Source organism: Prionailurus bengalensis, chromosome C1 (genome assembly GCF_016509475.1).
Source record: "Prionailurus bengalensis isolate Pbe53 chromosome C1, Fcat_Pben_1.1_paternal_pri, whole genome shotgun sequence".
In the NCBI taxonomy this organism is placed as follows: domain Eukaryota; kingdom Metazoa; phylum Chordata; class Mammalia; order Carnivora; family Felidae; genus Prionailurus; species Prionailurus bengalensis.
Genome location: NC_057345.1, coordinates 156,856,869 through 156,864,036, shown reverse-complemented (window position 1 = coordinate 156,864,036; position 7,168 = coordinate 156,856,869).

Sequence of the window (7,168 nt, the reverse complement as noted above, 5' to 3'; positions counted from 1 at the left end):
AATGACTCTAAACCCGTATCTTTCTATAATAACACTGAATGTAAATGGATTAAATGCGCCAACCAAAAGACATAGGGTATCAGAATGGATAAAAAAACAAGACCCATCGATTTGCTGTCTACAAGAGACTCATTTTAGACCTGAGGACACCTTTAGATTGAGAGTGAGGGGATGGAGAACTATTTATCATGCGACTGGAAGCCAAAAGAAAGCTGGAGTAGCCATACTTATATCAGACAAACTAGACTTTAAATTAAAGGCTGTAACAAGAGATGAAGAAGGACATTATATAATAGTTACAGGGTCTATCCATCAGGAAGAGCTAACAATTATAAATGTCTATGCGCCGAATACCGGAGCCCCCAAATATATAAAACAATTACTCATAAACATAAGCAACCTTATTGATAAGAATGTGGTAATTGCAGGGGACTTTAACACCCCACTTACAGAAATGGATAGATCATCTAGACACACGGTCAATAAAGAAACAAGGGCCCTGAATGAGACATTGGATCAGATGGACTTGACAGATATATTTAGAACTCTGCATCCCAAAGCAACAGAATATACTTTCTTCTCGAGTGCACATGGAACATTCTCCAAGATAGATCATATACTGGGTCACAAAACAGCCCTTCATAAGTATACAAATTGAAATTATACCATGCATACTTTCAGACCACAATGCTATGAAGCTTGAAATCAACCACAGGAAAAAGTCTGGAAAACCTCCAAAAGCATGGAGGTTAAAGAACACCCTACTACATAATGAATGGGTCAACCAGGCAATTAGAGAAGAAATTAAAAAATATATGGAAACAAACGAAAATGAAAATACAACAATCCAAACGCTTTGGGACGCAGCAAAGGCAGTCCTGAGAGGAAAATACATTGCAATCCAGGCCTATCTCAAGAAACAAGAAAAATCCCAAATACAAAATCTAACAGCACACCTAAAGGAACTAGAAGCAGAACAGCAAAGGCAGCCTAAACCCAGCAGAAGAAGAGAAATAATAAAGATCAGAGCAGAAATAAACAATATAGAATCTAAAAAAACTGTAGAGCAGATCAACGAAACCAAGAGTTGGTTTTTTGAAAAAATAAACAAAATTGACAAACCTCTAGCCAGGCTTCTCAAAAAGAAAAGGGAGATGACCCAAATATATAAAATCATGAATGAAAATGGAATTATTACAACCAATCCCTCAGAGATACAAACAATTATCAGGGAATACTATGAAAAATTATATGCCAACAAATTGGACAACCTGGAAGAAATGGACAAATTCCTGAACACCCACACTCTTCCAAAACTCAATCAGGAGGAAATAGAAAGCTTGAACAGACCCATAACCAGCGAAGAAATTGAATCGGTTATCAAAAATCTCCCAACAAATAAGAGTCCAGGACCAGATGGCTTCCCAGGGGAGTTCTACCAGACGTTTAAAGCAGAGATAATACCTATCCTTCTCAAGCTATTCCAAGAAATAGAAAGGGAAGGAAAACTTCCAGACTCATTCTATGAAGCCAGTATTACTTTGATTCCTAAACCAGACAGAGACCCAGTAAAAAAAGAGAACTACAGGCCAATATCCCTGATGAATATGGATGCAAAAATTCTCAATAAGATACTAGCAAATCGAATTCAACGGCATATAAAAAGAATTATTCACCATGATCAAGTGGGATTCATTCCTGGGATGCAGGGCTGGTTCAACATTCGCAAATCAATCAACGTGATACATCACATTAACAAAAAAAAAGAGAAGAACCATATGATCCTGTCAATCGATGCAGAAAAGGCCTTTGACAAAATCCAGCACCCTTTCTTAATAAAAACCCTTGAGAAAGTCGGGATAGAAGGAACATACTTAAAGATCATAAAAGCCATTTATGAAAAGCCCACAGCTAACATCATCCTCAACGGGGAAAAACTGAGAGCTTTTTCCCTGAGATCAGGAACACGACAGGGATGCCCACTCTCACCGCTGCTGTTTAACATAGTGCTGGAAGTTCTAGCATCAGCAATCAGACAACAAAAGGAAATCAAAGGCATCAAAATTGGCAAAGATGAAGTCAAGCTTTCGCTTTTTGCAGATGACATGATATTATACATGGAAAATCCGATAGACTCCACCAAAAGTCTGCTAGAACTGATACATGAATTCAGCAAAGTTGCAGGATACAAAATCAATGTACAGAAATCAGTTGCATTCTTATACACTAACAATGAAGCAACAGAAAGACAAATAAAGAAACTGATCCCATTCACAATTGCACCAAGAAGCATCAAATACCTAGGAATAAATCTAACCAAAGATGTAAAGGATCTGTATGCTGAAAACTATAGAAAGCTTCTGAAGGAAATTGAAGAAGATTTAAAGAAATGGAAAGACATTCCCTGCTCATGGATTGGAAAAATAAATATTGTCAAAATGTCAATACTACCCAAAGCTATCTACACATTCAATGCAATCCCAATCAAAATTGCACCAGCATTCTTCTCGAAACTAGAACAAGCAATCCTAAAATTCATATGGAACCACAAAAGGCCCCGAATAGCCAAAGTAATTTTGAAGAAGAAGACCAAAGCAGGAGGCATCACAATCCCAGACTTTAGCCTCTACTACAAAGCTGTCATCATCAAGACAGCATGGTATTGGCACAAAAACAGACACATAGACCAATGGAATAGAATAGAAACCCCAGAACTAGACCCACAAACGTATGGCCAACTCATCTTTGACAAAGCAGGAAAGAACATCCAATGGAAAAAAGACAGCCTCTTTAACAAATGGTGCTGGGAGAACTGGACAGCAACATGCAGAAGGTTGAAACTAGACCACTTTCTCACACCATTCACAAAAATAAACTCAAAATGGATAAAGGACCTAAATGTGAGACAGGAAACCATCAAAACCTTAGAGGAGAAAGCAGGAAAAGACCTCTCTGACCTCAGCCGTAGCAATCTCTTCCTCGACACATCCCCAAAGGCAAGGGAATTAAAAGCAAAAGTGAATTTCTGGGACCTTATGAAGATAAAAAGCTTCTGCACAGCAAAGGAAACAACCAACAAAACTAAAAGGCAACCAACGGAATGGGAAAAGATATTTGCAAATGACATATCGGACAAAGGGCTAGTACCCAAAATCTATAAAGAGCTCACCAAACTCCACACCCGAAAAACAAATAACCCAGTGAAGAAATGGGCAGAAAACATGAATAGACACTTCTCTAAAGAAGACATCCAGATGGCCAACAGGCACATGAAAAGATGTTCAGCGTCGCTCCTTATCAGGGAAATACAAATCAAAACCACACTCAGGTATCACCTCACGCCAGTCAGAGTGGCCAAAATGAACAAATCAGGAGACTATAGATGCTGGAGAGGATGTGGAGAAACGGGAACCCTCTTGCACTGTTGGTGGGAATGCAAAGTGGTGTAGCCGCTCTGGAAAGCAGTGTGGAGGTTCCTCAGAAAATTAAAAATAGACCTACCCTATGACCCAGCAATAGCACTGCTAGGAATTTATCCAAGGGATACAGGAGTACTGATGCATAGGGCCACTTGTACCCCAATGTTTACAGCAGCACTCTCAACAATAGCCAAATTATGGAAAGAGCCTAAATGTCCATCAACTGATGAATGGATAAAGAAATTGTGGTTTATATACACAATGGAATATTACGTGGCAATGAGAAAAAATGAAATATGGCCTTTTGTAGCAATGTGGATGGAACTGGAGAGTGTGATGCTAAGTGAAATAAGCCATACAGAGAAAGACAGATACCATATGGTTTCACTCTTATGTGGATCCTGAAAAACTTAACAGGAACCCATGGGGGAGGGGAAGGAAAAAAAAAAAAAGAGGTTAGAGTGGGAGAGAGCCAAAGCATAAGAGACTCTTAAAAGCTGAGAACAAACTGAGGGTTGATGGGGGGTGGGAGGGAGGAGAGGGTGGGTGATGGGTATTGAGGAGGGCACCTTTTGGGTTTGAGCACTGGGTGTCGTATGGAAACCAATTTGTCAATAAATTTCATAAAAAAAATAAAATAAAATAAAATAAAATTTTGTAATGTCCTAGCCACAGCAATCAGACAACAAAAAGAGATAAAAGCATCCAAATTGGTAAGAAAGAAGTAAAACATTCATTATTTGCAGATGACATGATATTACATAGAGAAAAACTGAAAAAATCTACCGAAAAAACTATTAGAACTGATAAATGAATTCAGTAAAGTCACAGGATACAAAATCAATGTGTGGAAATCTGTTACATTTCTATATGCTAATAATGAAGCAGCAAAAGAGAAATTAAGAAAACAATCCCATTTATAATTGCATCAAAAATAATAAGATACCTAGGAATAAACCTAACCAATGAGATGGAAGATCTGTACTCTGAAAAATGTAAAATACTGATGAAAGAAATTGAAGATGACACACAAAAAAATGGAAAGACATTCCATGCTTATGGATTAGAAGAACAAATATTGTTAAAATGTCTATACTATCCAAAGCAATCTACACATTTAATGCAATCTGTATCAAAATACCAACAACATTTTTCACAGAACTAGAATAAACAATCCTAAAATTTACATGGAACCACAAAGGATCTGGAATAGCCAGAGCAATTTTGAAAAAGAAAAACAAAGCTGGAAGCATCACAATTCCAGACTTCAAGTTACATTACAAAGCTGTAGTAATCAAAGTAGTATAGTATTAGACACATAGATCAATGGCACAGAATAGAAAGCCCAGAAATAAGCCCCCAACTATATAGTCAATTAATCTTTGACAAAGCAGGAAAAAATACCCAATGGGAAAGATGGTTTCTTCAACGAATGGTGTTGGGAAAACTGGACAGCAATATGCAAAAGAATGAAACTGGATCACTTTCTTACACCACGCGCACGTGCATGCGCGCGCGCACACACACACACACACACACACACACACACAGCTCAAATGGGTTAAAGGCCTAATGTGAGACTTGAAACCATAAAAATCCAAGAGGAGAACACAGGCAATAATTTCTCTGACGTTGGCTGTAGCAACATTTTTCTAGATATGTCTCCTACGGCAAGAGAAATAAAAGCAAAAATAAACTATTGAGACTACATCAAAATAAAAAGCTCCTGCACCACAAAGGAAATAATCAACCAAGCTAAAAGGCAACATACTGAATTGTAAAATATACTAGCAAATGACATACCTGAGAAAGGGTTAGTATCCAAAATCTATAAAGAATTTATATAACTCAATACCCCAAAAATAAATAATCCACTCAAAAACTGGGAAGAATACATAAACAGATATTTCTCCAAAGAAGACATCCAGATGCCAATAGACACATGAACAGACGCTCAACATCACTTATCAGGAAAATGCAAATCAAAATTACAATGAGATACTACCTCACACCTGTCAGAATGTCTAAAATCAAGAACACAACAAAAAACCTGATGTGGAGAAAAAGGAATCCTCTTGAATTGTTTGTGGGAATGCAAAATGGTTCAGCCAATGTGGAAAACAGTATGGAGGTTCTTCAAAAAGTTAAAAATAGGAGCACCTGGATAACTTAGTCAAAAGAACATGGAACTCTTGATTTTGGGTTCATGAGTTCAAGCCCCACACTGAGTGTAGAGATTGCTTAAATAGATGAACAAACAAACTTTAAAAAAGTTAAAATCCAGTACAATCCAGTAACTGCACTACAGGGGATTTACCATCCCCCCCAGAAAAAAACACACACAAAAGACTAATTCAAAGGGATACATGCTCCCTTATGTTTATAGCAGAATTATTTACAATAGCCAAATTATGGAAGTAACCTAAGTGGCCATTGATAGATAAATTGATGAAGAAGATTATATATATATATATATATATATATATATATATATATATATATCACATGTAAGATGGAATATTATTCAGCCATAAAAAGAATGAAATCTTGCCATTTGCAATGACATGGATGGAGGTAGAGAGTATATTACTAAGCGAAATAAATATGTCAGAGAAAGACAAATTCAGGATTTCACTTTATGTAGAATTTAAGAAACAAAACAAATCAGCAAAAAAAAAAGGGGGGGGAGGGGCAGAGAGAAACCAAGAAATAGACTCCTGATAACAGATTCAATCTCATTGCTGGTTATGGCTATTCAAATTTTCTACTTCTTCCTGCTTGAGTTTTGGTAGTGTGTGAGTGTCTAGGAATTTGTTCATTTCTTCCACACTGTCCAGTTTTTTGGCATATAATTTTACATGGTATTCTCTTATAATTGTTTGTATTTCTGTGGTGCTGGTTGTGATCTCTCCTCTTTCATTTGTGATTTTATCTATTTCGGTCCTCTCTCTTTTTGTTTTGAGAAGTCTGGCTGGGGGTATCAATTTTGTTTATTTTTTCAAAAAACTAGCTCTCTTAGATTCATTGATCTGTTCTACTGTTTCTGTTTTGTTTTGTTTTTGGGTTCTATATCATTTATTTCTGCTCTAATCTTTATTATTTCCCTTCTTCTGATGGCTTTGGGCTTTATTTGCTGCTCCTTTTCTAGCTCCTTTAGGTGTAAGGTTAGGTTGTGTATTTGGGACCTCTCCTGCTTATTGAGATAGGCCTGAATTGCAGTGTACTTTTCTCTTAGGACTACCTTTGCTGCATCCCAAAGGGCTTAGACTATTGTGTTTTCATTTTCATTTGCTACCATGTATTTTAAAATTTCTTCGTTAATTTCCTGCGTGATCCATTCATTATTTAGTACAATGTTCTTTAAACTCCATGTATTGGGGGGCTTTGCAAGTTTCTCTTGTGGATGATTTCAAGTTTCATAGCACTGTGATCTGAAAATATGCATGGTATGATCTTCATCCTTTTATATTTGTTGAGAGCTTATTTGTGACCCAGTATGTAATCTATTTAGGAGAATGTACTGTGTGCACTTGAGTTAATAATGTGTGTTCTGTTGCTTCAGGATGAAAAGTTCTGAATACATCTGTTAAGTCCATCTGGTCCAGTGTGTTGTTTAGAGCCATTGTTTCCTTACTGATTTTTTGCCTAGATGATCTGTCCATTGTTGTAAGTAGAGTATTAAAGTCCCTTACAATCACGGTATTGTACTCTACGGATTTGTTTATGTTTGTGACTAATTGATTCATATA